At 40.5% G+C, this 20,975-nt stretch overlaps 1 protein-coding gene across 4 annotated transcripts in view; it reads right to left on the bottom strand.

Moving 5' to 3' along the window:
- LOC115219047 (myosin-G heavy chain-like) overlaps positions 1–9,121 on the bottom strand; it is a 49,289-nt gene extending 40,168 nt beyond the window's left edge. Inside the window, exons 1-3 of one of the 4 annotated variants that reach the window (XM_036508706.1) lie at positions 8,582–9,121; positions 5,309–5,354; positions 3,227–3,302 (exon numbers count right to left, since the gene is read on the bottom strand). The gene's annotated coding sequence lies outside the window, so the exon portion shown is untranslated. The other 3 variants (XM_029789098.2, XM_029789100.2, XM_036508707.1) reach the window with 3 other exon arrangements.
- Positions 9,122–20,975: the final 11,854 nt, after the last annotated feature.

The following is a 20,975-nucleotide window of genomic DNA, read 5'->3' as shown; positions in this document are numbered from 1 at the left end:
TCTTAACATGTCTTCTGCGTTCCAATCCCCATGTTTCACTGCCATGCAGTATTACAGTTCTAACACAAGCATCATACAATCTGCCCATCACTCTGTGGGAAAAGACCTTGTTGCCAACAGTAGTAGTAGCTCCCTGGACCTTCTCCAGCCAGTTCTTACTCTGACTACTATACTGTCAGAGCTACCACCTCCTTTGCTAATTACATCTCTTAAGTAACAAAAGCTATTAATTACTTCTAATGAACCATCCAAGCATTTAAGCAAAACTATTTCTGGTGTGCTCCAAACACACACACACACACATGTGTATATATATATATATATATATATATATATATATTATATATATATATCTATATATATATATATATATATACAGTATACACACACACACACAACAGGCTTCTTTCAGTTTCCATCTACCAAATCCACTCACAAAGCATTGGCCAGCCCAGTGCTATAGAAGATACTTACCCAAGGTGCCATGCAGTGAGACTGAACCCAAGACCAGATGGTTTGAAAGTTTGCACACACACACACAAGAATATAAGTTTGTATTGACTCACACACACATGCACATACATGTAACATACACATCCCCACACATGATAGACATACATACACACACTGTATAGAACCGATGGTCAGGGTTCTGATGAGTTTATTTAAATCATAATAAGGGACATGACCGAAAACGTTAACCGGCTTTTAGGGAGTTTCAAACTTATCCATGTTTCTTTTGTGAACTTTATATATCTCCATCACTTTCAGTTATGCAGATTTGACCGTTCGGTCAAGTGAGTTACCTGCCCTTGATTTAATGTGCAAGTGGTTGAATGTTCCACAGACACAAGTGCACTCTTAATGTGACTGTCAGGCAGAATCAACACGAAACGGTGCATATGGTGAACCTCGTACCTTTTGAATTAGAAGAAGTCTACCCAATGCGTTGTGGTGAGGGGACCAATACTGACCACTGACAGATGGTCATTCTAATGGGTCCCGCAGGATAATGAGAAGGGCAACAGACCTCATATCTGTGACAGTCAAACTTGCAGCTCAATCTCTCTACAGATGCACCCCAGATACATGGAAGTACCCTAGGCTCATATATAGAGTACTGCTGATATGCTTGGAGTACTCCACAGACTACTGATGACATATCTAGGGTGCTCGACAGGACTGCTGAGATATCAAAGATGGTTCATCACCGTACAGTTTCCATCTGTCCAAAAGTATGTGTTGACCTGATGCAAAAAGTGCTCTATAGTCCAAGATGCCACAGAGTGTAATTGAACTTAAGACTTCATGGTAACTAAACAAACTTATTAACCATTCAGCCACTGTGCCCTCACTTGTTTTTGTATCTCCTTGTCTTCATGTTGCTTGTTCTAAATATCAACCTCACACAAGTAGTTGTTGTTTATTTGTAATCCCCCATGAAATCATGTCCAGCCATTGTGCTGTTTGTGTTTAACCCTTTTGTTACTTATTTACATTATTTACATTTGATGGATATCTGTCCATCAAATGTAAATAATGTAAATAATGTAGATAATTCCTCGTCTCTTAAATATAGAACTGTATTACCTTTCGTTATTGTATTTATTTTGACATGCTCTGTGTTTCTTTCAATTATTTTAAATATAACAAAGAAATTAGTAAAATAACTTAGTTATCATTAATTTAGTATTAGGAACATAAATTGTGACTAAGGTTTGGTGGAAGATTTTAATTCAGAATTTTTGAAAACAAAACATTTGTACTACAGAGCCAGAACTGGTTTCAGCCAGGTTGGTATCAAAAGGGTTAAAGGACCAAGGGAAATTGGTTCCAAATTTTGGCACAAGACCAGAAATTCTAGGGAAGGGGATAAGTTTATTACATCAACCCCAGTGCGCAACTGGTACTTATTTTATTGACCTCCAAAGTCAACTTCAGCGGAATTTGAACTCAGAACATTAAGACAGATGAAATGCCACAAAGTATTTTGCCAGGTGTACTAACGATTCTGCCAGCTCACTGCCTTAAACCAAGGGAAATGTTACCTTACTTCAAAAACAGGTGAAGGCTGGCAACAGAGAGGGCATTCTGCTGCAGAAAATCTACCTCAAAGAATTTTGTATGACCCCACCCACTCCATGCAAGGAAAGGTAGACATTACTTGGTAGTGATGATGATGATGATGATGATAGATAAAGTGGATGGTAGTATCACAGTTGGTAGAGTGGAAGAATATAAATTCAAGGCTGAGCTTTTATCTGGGCTGAGGAAGAGAATTAAGAAATTTCTAAATAGTAACTCAGCTTTGAAAATATATCGTTGTTGCTATCATCGATGTTTCACAACTGCTTCCCATGTTGGGAAGGGCCAAACAGGTCATCATGGTCTGAACCCTGGAAGGGATCAGGGACCAGGTCACACTCATACATCTTATTTCAGTTTGGTTGTCACAAGTGGATATCCATCCTTTTAGCAATCACTTTACACCAACAATAGAGAAGTTTTCAAATCTTCTCCAACCCTGGATGGCACCCTCCACCCAACATAATCTCTGTTTCTCAATCACTTTGCAGAGTGTACTCAGAGGCATTTTTTCAAAGCATCAACACAAGGATAGTTGCTTTGTTCACTGCAAAACAAAACAAAAAAAAAAGGGCCCACACTGCTCTATAATGTCTATTTGTTCAGGACCAGAACAGTGGAGTGGACAGAAGAAGGGCAGAGGCCATCAAGGAAGATGAATTAAGGTGAGAGAGAGAAATGAGAAGACATTGTACTCAGAACCAGAGCCAGTTTCAGCCAGGTTGGTAATGAAAGGGTTAAACATGATGTTGAAACAACTTATTATTTTGACATTCTACAAACCCCAATGTCAATAAGTAAAAAGATGACAGCATCTGGTAATGTCTGGCCTTGATATAGGCAGTCCACCCAGGATCCCAGTTCAGGTAGAATTGTTGGCTTGTGAAAATATATGTCTGATAAATGGCAACAACATCTATTCATCATGCAGAAATCTCTCCTGAATCTCAGTGCATACTTGCAAACTATAAATCACAAAAATCATAGAATTGTTCACAAAATAAAAAAAAGCAAATATACCATTCTAATCAGGCATTCTCTGGGGCAAAGCATGGCAATGCAAGCACTTTCCACTTCCATCTTCTTGTCCCAGTTCCTATTCATAAGATCAGGACCAAACCAGATGCTCAATCCAAATTACAAATTCTTTTCAGCATGGATCTGCCTTCAGCTGCAAAGTTGCCAGCTTACAGACTTGTTCTTGAGAATCTTGATTCCTGAAATATCCAATACCATGACAGTAATGTCCACATTTGAGTAGCACTTGCTGCAGTACGTCCAACCCTCACATTAAGAGTTCAGGAACCTAACGATACAAGAGCAGTGAACAGGTGCATCATTGATGGATCAAGTGATAGATAATATTCTGAAATGTGACCATCATCCCTGACCACTAAACAAATGCCACTGTATAATAAAGTGGTAGTCTTTACACAATCTATACTAGCTAAAATAGGACATAGTGGTGAGGGGACCAATAATGACCACTGAAAGATGGCCATTGTAATAGGTCCTGCAGGGTAATGAGATGGCCAACAGACCTCCTATCTATGACAGTCAAACTCAGAGCTCAATCACTCAACAGATGCACCCCAAAGAGTACTATGACATACCTGAAATAGTACACAGGAATGCAGCAGTACTCTAGGAGAGTAGAGTACTGTTAATATATCTGAAGTACTCCACAGTGCCAGATAGTTATGTTAGAGTATAGCCAAAGTACTGTTAGTCCATCAACATTCAGAAACATGGTTGTCTACATCTGATTAATAAACCTTCGGTTACAGTATTAATTCTTTCACTACTCCATGGAACCTATTAGATTTCAATTACCAACACACCTACAATCACTAACCCCTAACCAAGTTCTGACCCTTTTACTCCAACACCTGACTCTGCTCCTGAACTAAAAAAACACAAAACCACACACTTCTCTGACATTTGCCATCTTTGCTATATCTAACTATTAAACCAGGCTGCACTAAAGAAAATGTAAAAGAGCTTAGAGCCAGGAACCAGTGGTGATCTACGCCAACAAATTGCAGGCAGGAAACATTCACAAAGCAAAATAAATTATCTTATTGCGAAGAAGATGAGAAATTTAAGATTTCAGGCAGGAACCATCTCTCTGTTGCTTTATCTTTCTCTAACAACTCGTTTAATTAAAACATGGGACTCTTCTCCTTTACACTAAAATAATTTATTTCACTTTACACGTAATGTCAGTGTTCATACCCGACAGAGTGTAAGTGCCTTGAGAGAAAAGTTGGACCTAAGAAGCATCAGATGTGGTGTGCAAGAGAGGCGTCTACGCTGGTATGGACACGTAGTAAGAATGGATGAAGATAGTTGTGTGAAAAAGTGCCACATCCTAGCGGTTGAGGGAACCTGTGGAAGAGGTAGACCCAGGAAAACCTGGGACGAGGTGGTGAAGAACGACCTTCGCTCTTTAGGTCTCACTGAGGAAATGACCAGAGACCGAGACCTTTGGAAGTATGCTGTGCGCGAGAAGACCCAGCAGGACAAGTGAGGCCATAACCCATGGCCCCTTCCTGGGACGTAGTCAGTCCACCTGTGCATACCTTCCTTCTTGGGACACATAACTCTACTTGTGAAGACCTGTTGAGGCAAGTGAAAATCAAAAAAAACAAAGAATCAAATCAAAATCGATGAACATCAATGGAATTTGTAGTTTTGTGATACCAGTGCCGGTGGCACATAAGAAAACCATCCGAACGTGGCCGTAGTCAGTACCGCATCGACTGGCCTCCGTGCTGGTGGCACGTAACAAACACCATCCAATCGTGGCCGTGCCAGCCTCGCCTGGCCTCCGTGCCGGTGGCACGTAAAAAACACCACCCAAGCGTGGCCGTTCGCCAGCCTCATCTGGCACCTGTGTCGGTGGCACATAAAAAGCACCCACTACACTCACGGAGTGGTTGGCGTTAGGAAGGGCATCCAGCTGTAGAAACACTGCCAGATCTGACTGGCCTGGTGCAGCCTTCGGGCTTCCCAGACCCCAGTTGAACCGTCCAACCCATGCTAGCATGGAAAGCGGACGTTAAACGATGATGATGATGATTATAGCTTAGCTGGTTCTCCTTTCCCAGAACTATTACTTTCTGGAATTTCCTTCCTGCTCATACAGTCTAACTATACATCAATACTGTGCTTCCAACTTGTGTCTGTATATAAGTACCATGGGGAGATATAATCCACCTACCTGTGTATAGGTAACATGGTGAGGTATAGTTCACCTAGCTGTAAATCTGTAAAACATAAAACCAGGCTTTAGATACAAAGATGCAGTAAGAGGCTGTAAAATAAGATGTAAACAGTCATGTTTTTCTGAATAATATTAGTCAACAATTTGGTGCATGTAGGGTCATGTGTTAAAGAGATTTGTTCCATGCAGTCACATGGTTTTAGGTTCAATACTACTACATGGCACCTTGGCTAAGTCACTTCTACCACAGCTGTTTCTAGTTGACCATAAGACTTTGAGTAAATCACTTCTTTCAAAGCTGCCTGTTCTGTGACTCAAGCCAAGTGGAAAGACAGTGTAGTCATTGGATGAGCCTGTTCTTGGGTTGCTATGCTTGGCCTCTTGCCTAGTTTAACACTATCACCTGACTTCTGGGTGACAGTAACCACTCTGTAGCAAGTGGACCAAGTCTCCAAACAAGAAAGGCGCAACATGGTCCATGGATTGTTTCTACCATTATTCCACCCTGTCCCCTTCCTCCTGTCACGAAGCCGTAAGATAAAAAAAAGTTGCAACACAATATATAACGGAAATTAGATTTGTGTGATGTTGATGTAAGGCATTACCAAGTAAAAAGATGGGAAAAGGCAAAGAGATGATGTAATGCAAGTTCTCTTTTGTTTAAGACACTAGCCAGCCTGTATACAATAATTATTTCTCCCTTTAGCACAACAGTGCACAACATAGACAACGAACCTGCTAGAAACAGTAGGCTAATCCTACGTAGATCACACTGGGTATACTGTACTTAAAAGGGACAAGAGAGCCTTTGATCATAAATAAGTCTGCTGGATCAAGGATGATTTTAGTCCAAACAGTAATTTTATTCGCCTTGAAAAGATGGAAAGCAAATTTGACCTCAGCTGAAATATAGAGAAAAAGTAATGTGTCTAAATATTGCAAGGTCATCATCTAAGTCAGGATGTTACTGAGGCAACACAATCCCTGATATACGAGTAATACTGTAATGTCATGTCTAACGCCTTCTGTTACCATTGCATTCACACCTGTAATATTACTGTGTCTGTATAGCAGCAAAGTTCTAGATAATGAGCAGGACTTCATGACTTGCTTTAGACTTCTATAATGGTTCTATTCATATTAACAACCTTATTATATGGGTATACAGTAGCAATATTGTCAGAGATATGTGAGTAGTGTCGATACTGGATTGGTACTTTAATTAACTGACACCAGACAGATGAATGTGAAGTTGGCCTCACTGAAATTTGAACTCACAACACGAAAGGAATCTAACTAAACATTGCAGTCAGACGATCTACAAAGTCTACCAATCCCGTCTTGCATCTTACCGTTTCTACCTTTAATAACAATGATTTATGATATGGACAAGACTGCACACTTTGAAGGGGCAGCATACAGTGACCGACTCTGGTAGAATGAAATATAAACAGTTGTTTGACAGTGTGTAATCGTGGCACCTTATATTCTGAGTTCAAATTCTACCGAAATCAACTTTGCCTTTCATCCTTCCGGAGTCGACAGTATAAAATAACAGTCGAGTAATTGTATCCATTGATACTGGTGTCTAACAGCCGAACGATTTTTGTTGGGCTTGCTTAGGGTTTGGCGATCGTTTATAACAATGGCATGAAAAGACACAGGATTCCTTTGAGAAGCAACCCCAAGTATTATTTACTTTGAAAGACATAACGACAGAACAGTGTCACACACATTACCAACACCAACAAGATTTATGGAGCGTCTGTCAATCAACTGAAGAAGTCAAATAGAAGAATGAAAAGGCATCTCGGCAGGATCCGAAGTTGCAGATACAAGGAATTTTATCCGACACTCCACTGTTGCTGGTGTCATTAGCAACTCTAATAATAATAATAATAATAATAATATGGTTTGATCATGATAGAGTTTACTTCTAAAAGAAAGGAAATGTGACGTTCACACCTTCTTCAAGGGCAGTAAACGACATTTTAGGAAGTGAAATCCGGGAATCTCGGCCTCCATTGCGGAACAAGAAACCACCTTAAAAGAGAGCCCCTTCCTCGTTAACATTACAACGGATGGAGCCTTTGAGGTGTTTGTATGTGTGACATTATTAATATCTGTGTTTATTTACATGGATCTATGTGTGTGAAAGAGTCTAACTTTTGTATTTATTAAATAATGTGCGCGCGCGCATACTTGTGTATGAGTGTGTGTGTGTATATACATATATATATACATACACAATCACACAGGTACCCATATGTTTACACCATATACTTAAGTGTGAATATAATTTACGCTTATGGTTATGCTTATACGATCATTATGAACGTGTGTATACATACATACTTACATACACACACACGTGTGTGTGTGCGTGTAAGGGAAAGAGGAGGACACGTAGTCATCCGAGAGAGGGGGAGGAGGTGGATGAAAGATACAAAAAGAGAGAGGTGAAAGAGGGAGAGGGAAGCAGTGGCAGCGAGAGAAAGTTAGTGAGAATGTAAAAGAGAGGTGAGAGGGATAGGGAGAGAGAGGAGGAGGAGTGGCAACAAGAATCAACAGGAGGGAAGGAATAAAAATAAGACACAAAAAGGAGGAAGCAAGGGGAGAGATAGAGAGGGAATAAGAACGAGAAAGAGAGAAGGGAGAAAGAGAGGCTATGAAAAGGAAGGTAATGAAACAGGTGGAGAAGGTGAAGAGAGAAAGACTGTGAGATAGACATAGGTGGAGGGAATGGGAGAAATAGACAGAGAAAGAGAGACAGATAGATAGAAATACAGGCTAAGAGGTACAGACGTAATTAGAGAGTGAGAAAGAGAAAGGCTGAAAAGTTATGAGAGAAAGAGAGAGAGAGAAAATGGTGGCTGGAAAAAAAAAGAGTCAGAAAAGGAATGAGAAAGGGAGAGTGAGAGTGAAGTGAAAGAGGATAGAAATATATAACACGCACGCACACACATTTCTATATTAAAATTTCAAAGGTTTACACATACATATTTATTTGGCGTTCTCTCTCTTACTCTGTGTATATATGGATATATGTATATATATATATGTGTGTGTAAGTATGTGCTTATGTGTGTGTGTGTGCATATACATATGTGTGTTTCTATATATCTATATATATCTATATATTATAAACCACTGAACATTGAAATAATCAGATAAATGGCAAGACTCAAACAAGCAATGCAAGCCAAACAAACAGCAATTATAAAACGTTTAAGGCTCAAGAAAAAGGTTTGAACGATGTAGGTTACTTACCCCAGAAAATGTGGTGGAGCCAAGCTGTAAGGGCGAAAATAAAACGAAGATAGCTAGCTTACTAAACCACACACACACACATACATATGTATGTATATATTATTATTATATGAGTGTGCGTTTGTGTATATATATATATATATATATATAGATAGATAGATACAGATATATATATATATATATATACACAGTTATTTTTCTCTATGCGAAGGAGCTGTCACTGTATTACTTTCTATGTTGATGATGATGATGAGGGTTGCTAGTGGTGCTGTTATTGTTATTATTATTAATCAAGCACTGCCTGTGCTTCGGGTCTCCTGTTGTTTTCCTATATACACACACACACACCTTGCAAACCCGGCCTTAACAAGCAACTGTTTGTAGTGATGCCCCTTCCTTGGCCGAGACGAAAGGTTTAAGGGAAGAGGGAGCAAGCATTGTACAAGGTCAGGGGGGAGAACTTATTGTTTCTGCCCTCACACTTCTTCTCTCTCCCTCCCACCCTCTTTCTCACTCCTGCTCTCCCTTCCTCCCTATAATTCTTTTTATTTTCCCTCTGTGTGCGTCTTCCTATCTCTCTCTCTCTCTTCCTTTCACTCAGTCTCGATCCCACTCTATTCTCCCCTTGTTCCTTCTCTCATTCCTCTTAGTCTTTCTTTATTTTTTCCTCCCTTACAATTTCTACACCTCTCACTCCCTATATGTTTCTTTTCTGCTCCTCTCTCTCTCTCTCTCTCATTCTAGATCCTGTTCTACTCTTCCCCATTTTTTTTTCCTATTTTCTTGTCTTCTCTCCATCTTCCCCTCTCTGACTCTCGATCCCTCTGTCTTTTCCTGTTTTTCTTCCCTCTTCTTTCCCTCTTTATTTCTTACTCTTTCACTCGCTTTCTCTTCTCCCTTCCTCCCTATATTTCTTTATACCTTCTCTCTTTCTCTCATTTTCAATGCCGATCCCGCAGCCTTCACCCATTTTCCTTCTCTTTCTCACATTTTCACTCTATCTCCTTGTCCCTTTCTCTCTCTCTCTCTCTCTCTCCATCTCCCTCTCTCTCTACTATATAACCTTCTTTCCCTCTAACTCTCTCTCCCTTCCTCCTCTCTCACATTTACTTTCGATCCCACTATGTCTTCCCCATTTTTTCTTTACGTCCTCGCTCAATCCTCCTTTACTTTATTTTTCACTCTGTCACCATGTGTATCTTAATCTCCTTCATCTTTCTCGCTCGCTCTCTCTCTCTCTCTATTTTGATCCTACTGTTTTCTTCCATTTTCTCCTTCGCTTTCTCTCTCTCCCTCCTTTCTCGGGTTTCTCTTATCTTTCTCTCTCTCTCTCTATTATTTCCTACATTTCTCCCCTGCCTTTCTCCTTCCCTCATTCTCTCCTGCTGCGTAAACCTTCACTATTTCTCTTCTACTTGGGTTTCATTTTCTCTATTCCACCTTACTCTCTCTTTCCCACCCATCTCTTTTACTCTTTCTCTCTCTCTCTCTTCTCTTTCAAGTTCTATTCCTGTCTCCGTTCCTTCTCGACCTCGTTATGTCCTTCCTCCTAGGTTTCACTTCTTCCGTGTCTCTGTTCCTTCTCGACCTCATTCTCTCGCTTTCTCCTCCTCTCTCTCTCTCTCTCTCTCTTCTCTTTATTATCACTTTATCTATCTATTCCATCCGTTACTTATTCATCCTCTTTCTTCACATTTTAATTCTCAGTATCAATCCTTCTCCCTAACGTATTTATTTCTTTATTTCCTCCATCTTGCCCATTTCTTACATCTCGCTCCTCTTTATTTTTCTATCACCTCCATATCCTACTTAATCTGTTGCTCTCCATCCTACTAGCTTCTTCCCACAAGCCTACCCTCCCCCTCTCTCTCCCCCTCTCTCTCTCACTCTCTCGATCCCACAGTCTTTCTACCTTCGATTGTTCCTTCTTTAATCGCTCCACTCACTACTCCCCCCATCTCTACCTTACTCCCTCTCTATTTTCCCTCCCTGCTGCAACCTTCCTCTTTTTACTCCTACCTTTTATAACTGTATACTTCACTACCTACATGCAGGAACCTTCCTCATTTTCATACCCTTTACATTACACAATTCAGACACCCACCACACACACACACATATATATATTATATATATATATATATTATACACTTATACAAACACACACACACACACACGCACAGAAATAGGGAGAACCCTCTCTCCCTCCCTAGCTATACCTTTCACACATTCTCCCTCTACATTCCTTTTAATCGTTCCTTCTCTCTCTCACACATTCTCAATAACCTTCACTCACATCTCCAATCTGCATCTTCTTATTTCTATCTATAACCTTTACTCAATCCTTTATTTTTTTTTTTCTATTCCTGTCATTCTCTCTCTCAGCCTTACGTTTCTCTAACTCTTGTTCTCCTCTTTTCTCTGTCATTTACCTTATATACATCGTTACTCTCTCTCTCTCTCTTTCTTTCTGCACCTCCTCTTTTATCACTAATTCCTTCTCTACCACTCTCTATTTCTCCTCTGCTGTCTCACTATTTCATTATATTCTCTTCCCTCTATTTTCTCCCTTTCCTACTACATCCTACTCTATCTAGCAACAACTTGTTCCCCTCCACATTGAAATTTGTTCTCTTTAAGTCCTCCTATCACTCCCGTCACTGTTTTCTTCTCTCATTCACTCACTCCTTCTCACCTTATCTCTCTTCTCCTACCATAATATTCTCTCTTTCTCTCTCTGTGTCTCCAATGCACCCGTCTCTCTCTCTCTCTCTCTCTCTCTCTTTCACTGTATATTTCTACAATTTCTCTTGACTACCACTTTTACCCCTTATGTATTATCTTCTCTCACTCTTATCTCTCCTTCTCATCTCTTTCTCTCTCTGCTGTTTTTCTACTTTATCTCTTTATTTCCTCTCCCCACGCACTATTTCAAGTTCTAGCTGTCTTCGTCTACCTTCTCTTTCTCTATAAACCCTTCTTTCTTTCTCTCTCGCTCTCTCTCTCTTTCTTCTCTCACACTAACCAACAACAACCACGTCACAGTTCCCCCCTCTTCGCTTCTCTCTCTCTCTCTCTCTCTCTCTCTCAGTTTCTTAATCTATCTAAAAGATTGCCCCACTTTCTATTCTGCCCTCTTTAAGGTTATCTTTTATGTTGCAGTCACTTCACTCCGTCTCTCACTAAATTATTCCCTTTCTACACTCTCACTCTCTCTCTCTATCTCACTCCTTTCCTTTCTTTCTCTCTCTGTATCTCCTTCTCTTTCTCTCGTTTTCTCTCTCTTCTTCCTTTTCTCTATCTCTTTCTTTCTCTCTCTCTCAATCCATTGCTCTCTATGCTTATACGTATGTCCTAGTCACGTTTCCTTCCCTCTTTACTCCACTTATAAATGGTATTCTCCTTTTCAAGCACTTCTTCGCTGGCGTCCCTCCATTTTCCAGTGTGTATACAATATACTCTTACTTCATGTATGTTTAGAGGTATGAACGCCCTAAATATACATTAGTACTTATATATAGGTACACATATCCACACATGCATATATATATATGTATATATATATACATATATATGCCCTCTGTCGACTTTGTTTCCTCATAACTTTAAAACAAATGGATGCTTTCTATTGAAATGTTCTGCTCAGTTGGTGTAGATTCCGAATATATTGGAATTTAATGCAAAAAAGAAAAATTAATGGGCGCTCACACATACATACTTACATGCACCACACACACACACACACACACACATATGTATACCAAATGTCACTTGAAATTTTGGTAAAATGTGATGTGTGACAGTATGTATGTGTGCGCACCCGTTATTTTTCTTCCCCTTTTTTTACATTGCAATATAATTGCAATCTGCACCACGTGAAAGGTCTTCGTAGAAAATTTCATTAAAAATATCCTTTTTCCTCAAAGTTATGAGGAATCAAAGGCGATAGGAGTCCACATGTAGGTGCCCCTATATATATATATATATATATATATATATATTATATATATATATATATTATATATATTATATATATATATATATATATATATATATATATACATACATACATATATATACGTACATACATATATACACACACATACATATACATACATACGTACATATCGTGTTTTGCTTAAAAACAATGCACGGTACCAGAATTTTCGACTCAAGCCAAATACCAAAAAAAAAAAACTACTCCGAATCTTGTTAGGGAATCCGCAAAAATGAAGTCAGGACAGGCTATTTTGTCATTATATGAAGTCGTATACTTTGTAATAAAATTAGTCAAACCAAATAATGATATCTTTATAAAATTTAATACGTACGTTTCAGATTTTGCGTAATATACAATAGGAAGTACATCCCCTTACGCAAGATTTTCTTCAGTTAATATATTTCAAAATATGAACCAACTGACGGAAATAGTTCTGTGTGTGGGTGTGTGTGCAATTAGGCTAGTAAAGTGGGTTACTAAGAGGATGTATTTCCTATTATATACTGCGTAAGATCTGAAGTGTACGCATTAAATGCTTTCAAATTATAAAAAGGCGATGAGCTGGCAGTATCGTGAGCGCGCCGGACAAAACACTTAGCGGTATTTTGTCCGTCCGACTTAATCCGTTTGTCTGTCCTTGTTTGTCCTCCTGTGTTAGCCCTTTGTGGGCAGTAAAGAAATAGGTATTTCGTCTGCCGACTTTGCCTTTCATCCTTTCTAAGGCGGCGAGCTGGCAGGAATATTTGCACGCCGGGCGAAATGCCTAGCGGTATTTCGTCTGCGGGGTCGATAAATTAAGTACCAGTTACGAACTGGGGTCGGTGTAATCGACTTAATACCTATGTCTGTCCTTGTTTGTTCCCTCTGTGTTTAGCCCCTTGTAGGTAATAAAGAAATAGGTATTTCGTCTGCAGCTACGTTCGGAGTTCAACTTCCGCCGAGGTTGACTTTACCTTTCATTCTTTCGGGGTCGATTAAATAAGAACCAGTTAAGCACTGGGGTCGATATGATCGACTTAATCCGTTTGTCTGTCCTTGTTTGTCCTCTCTGTGTTTAGCCCCTTGAGGGTAGTAAAGAACTAGGTATTTCGTCCGTCTTTACGTTCTGAGATCAAATTCTGCCGAAGTCGACTTTGCTTTTCCTCTTTCCGCGGTCGATAAAATAAGAACCAGTCAATTACTGGGATCGATGTAATCAATTTCTCCTCCTCTCAAAAGCCGCTGGCCTTGTGCCAAAAGTTGATTTGAAAACTTTATCACAAATTTTATATGTATGTGTGTGTGTGTGTGTGTGTGTGTGTGTGTGTGTGTGTGTGTGTGTGAGGTCGCTCTTGAGTGCTACTGGTAACATGTAATCCAGTACAACCTGTTGCATGGTCGGGTCGTCGGTGGCTAAATTGGCAACCCCACCAAGCTTGCTTAGTGAGGGAGGGTGTTTGTTGGACCCCCTGCAGGATGAAAAATACTCATGAGCAGTGAACGACCATCCAACAAATGATCCTGGACAAGATCTGAAACAGCATCTGATGACAGCGGGCTTTGTCTTGATGAAAGTGGAGTTACCTTTTAATTTGTCATAGCTCCCAGGTCCGCCCTGGTCTGGAGCGGTAGCACCTGTTAAGACTAGAAGAAGGACAACTCCGAACATAAAAACCATTCAGGACAGAGAAGTCCTTAAGCTACAAACAACACCCTCAATCTGACAGGCGATATTCAGAGCCGTGTTCGTCTTGTCTCTGCTGCGTTTGGTCGGCAAAGTACTCGCGTCCTTCTCAACAAAAACATCAACATTGGAACAAGAGTGGCTGTCTACAATGCTGTTTGTGTCTCAATCGTGTTGTATGATGGTTGCGTGTCTTGGGTGCCCTACTGACGTCATATCAAGATGCTCGAACGGTTTCGTATCTCTCGCCTTCAACAACTCCTTAGCTTACACTGCTGGAACAGGATCCCTCATGCTGTGATACGGGGCCGAACAAACAGCCAGATGAACGGGGCATGTCATTCGAATGTCTTCAAATCGATTGCCCCGCCTTGTTATGTACGGAAGACGCTCTGCCGGTGGCCAGCACAAGCGCTTTAAAGATCATCTGAAGGCAACGCTGAAAAAGTGTCATATCTCACCCGACAGTTTCGCATCAATGGCTGCAGGTCGCACAAGCTAGCACGACGCATACAAGACTGGCACCACCAACCCGCAAGAAGATCTGCTGCAAACTGAAGTGGCGCGTGGCGCCCGGTGACACGGGCAGAACCCTGGAAGTCAACAGCAGCAAGGCTTTAAATGCTTCTCTTGCGGACGCATCTGTCTCTCTAGAATCGGACTTCATAGTTATCAGAGGTCACATAACTACAAATAAAGTTCTGGGAAAAATAGTCATCGCTTGATGATGATGATGATGATGATGTTGATATATATATATATATATATAGGGAGAGTTTACGAAAAAACAAAAGACGAAGACAGGTGGTGTACAGAACAAACAGATGTATTAGTATAATGCTCAGGAATAGAAAAAGTCTTTTACGTTTCGAGCCTACGCTCTTCTACAGAAAGGGACACAGAAAAAAGAAGGAGAGAAACAAGGTGAGAAAAAAATATGTGTAGTGGCTAATGATCTATCATGATATATATATATGTGTGAATACAAAAAAATAGAACAAGAACGCAAAACATCCAGACAGATGATACAGAAGAGGGACAATAAAAAACACAGACGGATCATTCGAAGTTTTCTTTCCCTCTTTTGTATCATCAATCTGAGTGCTTTTGTTGTCCCTTTTTTGTATCCTCTAGCTGTCTGGATGTTTTGCGTTCTTGTCCCATTTTTTAAATTCTTTTTTATATACATATGGCGGCGCACGTACACTTTAGTCTCATATATATATATATATATATATATATATATATATATATATATATATATATATATATCAATAATAATTCTCTAAATGAGATATAGACAGTAACTGCTCCATAACATAAGGGACTAAAGCCATCTGAATATGGCTAGGGACAGGGCAGGGTGGTGGGGGTGTTACTGTTGCATTTAGCCCCAGGCGAACATCAACGTCGCCAGATAGGCTTGACACCATATATATATATATATATATATATATATATATTATATATATATATATATATATATATTGTACGACTCTCTTATTCTTTCATTCTTTCTTTCTATCAGCCCCTTCACACTTACTTCGTTCTTTCCACTCTTCTTTCTTTCGTTCCCCCTCTCTCACATTTCCTGGCTTTCTCTTCATTCTCTCCTTCCCTCCTCTTTCACTTCACTCTTTCCTTTTATTCTCGTCCCTCCCTAATTCTTCTGTCCCTCTGCCTCAACCTCTCTTCTCTAACCTCACGTGACCGATGTTCGGCCAAGCCTGACCTTTCTTTCTTGGTTCGACTACCATCCGTGCAACATCTACATTCCTCCCCATGCCTGTCATCTCTTATGTCTCTGCCATAAGGCTTTACTTCCACACACGCCAGCTTAATTCATCCTTAGTCGAAAGACACCTGTTGTTATGTCCTGTTATTTGCATTTGTATTTATGTAACATTTCTCCGTTTCTTTTTTACTGTCCTTGTTTTCGTGTACATTCGCTGCTTTCTTCCAAGGAATCTAATGCTCTTAGCTTAGTTTTTCCTTAGTGCTGGCCACATTGGAGCAATCTCGAGTATAACGAGTATAATTTATGGATTAGATTTTGTTTACTAATTATGAAAATGAGTTTCAGTTTTCCTATAAATTCATTTTCCTTTAAAATGTACAGAATTTGGGTATTTTAGCCAATGAGAAGCTAGTATTTTACACATCACCGTGGCGAAAAACTCTGTTTCCATAGTAACCAAAGATGCTGCGCATGCGTACAAGGAAGAGATTGAGATACGAGAACGATAATCTTTTTACTATGATAATACTCTTGGTTTTTCTCCGTCTTAACATATGAATAAGAAAGGAAGGGGTGATGGCAAACTTGGTAGTGGGAACGTTTCAACTCTGTGAGTTTATGTGTGTGCGTGTACAAGGGAACTAGCCATGTTTTGACATGCCAATGACCCCCACCCCACTGATGATGGAAGGGGCAGCGAACGCGCTGTTTTCTGATTGGCTGAAAATGCTGACAATTGTCAAACTTTGAACACCTGTAACTTTTTGCAAAATATTTATAGAAGAAAAGAAAAACAAATTCGGATTCAGCGTCAAAAATTACATTTATATGATACATTAAGAGGTGTTTTTAATGATAATTGTAAACAGTAACGAAAACCACGAAGATCCGAAACAAATAAAAGAATATATACATGTATGTATGTATGTATGTATGTATGTATGTATGTATGTGTATGTATGTATGTATGTATGTATGTATGTATGTATGTCAGGTCACTTTCGAGTGCTACTGGTAACATGTAACCCAGTACAACCTGTTGCATGGTCGGGTCGTCGGCGACTAAACTGGTAACCCCACCTAGCTTGCTTGTGAGGAGGGTGTTTATTGGACACCCCGCGGGATGAAAAACAAAACCCGTCAAAAGGCGGAGGAACTCTTCAGAGTCAACGGCCATCCAATAAATGTCTTAAGGCTGTATCATGCGCGGGGACATACAAATAATCGGACTGAATACCCGATCGCGCGGTTAAGCCGTTGGGAGTGAAGGACTCCTAGCCTTTGTTAGGGCATCCTTCAAGGAGAAGGTAACTCAGGTAACTGGGATAACCCCGACGTAAAACCTGCGGCTCAGTGGTTACCGATGATGTTGACTTGTTCTTCTTTTCGGATTATGGCTGCTGTCGCTTAGTGAGTGGGATTGACTTAGTGCACAGCCTTTCCTCACTTTAAAAAAAAATCTGCTTGCACAGGCATTGCACGATAACAACATTGATTAAGCTTCGTGCAATGGCCATACTCGATAACGAGGGGCAGCCACTATGTATGTATGTATGTATGTACATGTCTACGTTTGTGTGTTTTTGTGTCTGGGTTTTTACCCTACCACCACTTGACAACCGGTGTCGGTGTGTTTACGTCCCGCAGAAAGTGACTGATAGAATGAGTTCTAGGCTATAAAAAAAGTCCTGGGATCGAGTTGTCCGGTTAAAACTCTTCAAGGCGGTGCCCCCTGACCGCAGTCAAATGACTGAAACAGGCAAAAGATAATACACACATACACACACACGAAGGGATACCAAAAAGAAACGGAATTTTGCACAATTATTCACTTCGTTTTACACTTTTATCACCTTCAAAGTATTCTCCATTTGAAGCGATGCCTCAGATGTGTTTTCCACTGTTCGAAGCAGTCCTGAACTCTTGCGAAATGATGCCTTTTAACACCTCTGTCCTGTTTTTTTTTTTTTTTTTTGCTTCATCTCTTCCACATCCACAAATTCTGTGGCACCAGCTTTCCTCACCAGGGATGACCTTCGATAAAAGTTTCGATCAACTGCCGACTATTCTTTCAGTTCACGAAACGCATTCAGTCCTGGCTGCTTTTGATCTTCCATGAGCAAGCGAAGCACAAATTTTGCTGCAACTTTTTCGTTCGCAATTCTTCGCTCAAAATCCATTGGCAGGAGTTCCAGGACATACCAGTCATATCAACAAATTCGTCAATTGTTCGGTGACGGTCCACCAAGATCAGTGTATGAATTTTCATAATGTTTTCATTCGTTCAAGGAGTCGACGGTCGTCCTGGACGAGATTGATCTTCGAGCGACAATTGACCATTCATAAAGCGTGACAAACCACTCGTAAACTTCTGTTTTGCTCATGACAGCCTCCTTTGAAGCTGTTTGACGCATGACAACTGTTTCGACCGCCGTTTTCCCCAGCCGCAAACAGAATTTCACGGAAGCATGCTGTTTCTTCGTTTCAGCCATCGCAAAAAACGACGACCAGTGGGGAATTACTGCAAAGCAAAGACGCATCACATGTCAGTACGACTTTGCCCGAAGACGTCGGTCGTCAGACTGATGCCTGGGGGTTGCATCAAGTGGTTTCTAGCGGCGGAAGCTCGAACTACAACGGGCTTGTTCCACAGAGAACATTTCCGGTTACTTTTGGGATTCCCTCGTGTGTGTGTGTGTGTGTGTGTGTGTGTGTGTGTGTGTGTGTGTGTGTGAATGCCTCGCGTTTGATTTTTCATGATATAAAGTGAGATGCGTTCGGCAGGGAGACAAAGGAAGAGAAACAAACATGATGCAAATCCAGCATTAGCCACAGAGGAAGTTCTTCTTTCTGCAAGAGAAACATCCAGTTGCGAGACTTTCAACGTCATTTTAGATCAGTTGCCTTTTAAAAATGCAGGGCAACCAATCAATCAGTACACGACAAGCTCATAGTCATTGTGTATTTATGTCATCCACTTGATGCAGCGACCAGAACTGAAGCTGTAAAACTCGTCACTGCTTTCACCTGCGATTTTAGTTATGTGTTCGTAGTGGAAATTGTACGTTTTGCAGCCTTTTATAGACGCAAGTGAAGCTTCACCCCCATCTCAGCGGGCATTTTAATCAATGATGAAGGGCTTGCTGATAACTTTCCAAGTGTTGCTGAAGCACTTAGAGAATACATTTGAGCTTGATGGCCACGAGTTTATTCAGGAGAGAAATCATTCAGTAAATTGATAAAGAACTGAGACCCAAGATAACGCATCAAAGACAAAGTGCCTCGTTACCTTTTGGATGAAGAGAGCAGCGTTCTGATGGCGGTAGTGTGAGGAAATCATTAAAGATTGTTCAGATGTCAAATGTCAAAAGAAAGAATTTTCGTAAGTATTGTAGTAGTAGTAGTAGTAGTAGTAGTAGTAGTAGTAAGGGTGGATAACACTTGCTGTACTTAGTTTAGATCAGGGGTGGGCAAACTTTTTTGATCGCGGGCCGCACAGTGCGTCTTTGGAACCTTGGCGGGCCTCATTTATAAAAATCAAGTGAAAATATTGTGAATTACCGTACAGTTACGAAGTATCTGCATAGAAGTTGGGATTCATAAAAGCTCTCGGCGGGCCGCATGAAAACCTATGGCGGGCCGCATGCGGCCCGCGGGCCGTAGTTTGCCCACCCCTGGTTTAGATGATAAACTTTGGCGTTGACAGATGCATTCAAACTTTTTATGTGAAAACTTGACACTTCCATGCAATGGACGAGTTGTGGGACGTGAATTTGGAGATTTGTCACGGATATTAATTTTTAGGTATGAGGCGCCCACCAAACTTGAAATGCCCAGTGCCCCCTCCTCCAGATTTAAATCTGGTCATTGACCTATCCCCAAAATCATTCCAGCCATGGCCATCGGATTTTTTGTATTTCTATTTGTCAGGCAGCATTACTTGTATAAAAAGGTAGGGTGTAAGAGGTAGGGAGAGAGATTTGGGTTTCAAACAGACAGGATGGTCATGGTTGGAATATCTTTAAATAGAAATGCATCCACACACCTATGCATGCGCAAATGAATCAGACATGCCTTACTTCCCTGGGTATGGACACATTGAAACTCCGGCATCTGGCAGCTGACTTGGCAGACACCCATAAAATTATTAACCATCTTACAAACAATAGCTCTGAGCACCTTTTCAAACTCGGCCTGTCTAACACCCGTGGACATGTTTACAAAGTCAGAAAACAGCACAGCTCCCATGACTTTCGGAAACATTTTTTCACGCTGAGAGTTGCTGAAGCATGGAACAGACTGCCGGCTTCAGTTGTTAGTTGTCGGAGCACTGCATCCTTCAAAACTTTCATGCTTCCTGAGATTCGCCAACACTACACCTGACTTTCCATACACACGCAAGCATGTATCTGACTCATACACTGTTCGCTTTCCAGACATTTGTACATTACTGCATACACTTTATACGCACTTTTTGACAAGTTGTGGTGCACCTGAGCACTGTATACAATAATTTCATTATTATTATTGCCCATCTTCAGTTTGAGAGTGGGGTTGCTTTTTTAATCAGACGTTGAACAACGGGATACTCACTTCTAACGTTCAGGAAGTTAGAAAAGAAAAGAAAGAAGTGCAGGACGGCTTCGTTTATCGTGGAATAATCTTGATTGTGGTACGAAAATATACCAAACCACCGTCCTAGTCCCGTCTTTTAATAATGGTTACTAATTTAGACAGAAGGTCAGCAATTTTGAAGGAAGTGCCTAAGAAGATACCGATCGACATCAGTTCTTGTCTGGAACTTATTTTTGTGAACCTCGAAAGGGTGAAAAACAAAGTTTCCCTCAGCAGGGTTTGAACCCAGAAATATAGAGCTGCCACAAATAACGCAAGGCATTTTTTTTTTTACCTCTCACACTCTACCGATTCTGTCAATCTACTTCCCAATTTTCGTCTTTTAAAAATAAAAGAAAAGAAATATTCTTGTGTTTTA

The sequence above is a fragment of the Octopus sinensis genome, linkage group LG14 (genome assembly GCF_006345805.1).
Source record: "Octopus sinensis linkage group LG14, ASM634580v1, whole genome shotgun sequence".
Lineage (NCBI taxonomy): Eukaryota > Metazoa > Mollusca > Cephalopoda > Octopoda > Octopodidae > Octopus > Octopus sinensis.
The sequence above is the reverse complement of the archived record's forward strand: the minus strand, read 5'-3'. Positions and strand labels throughout refer to the sequence as shown.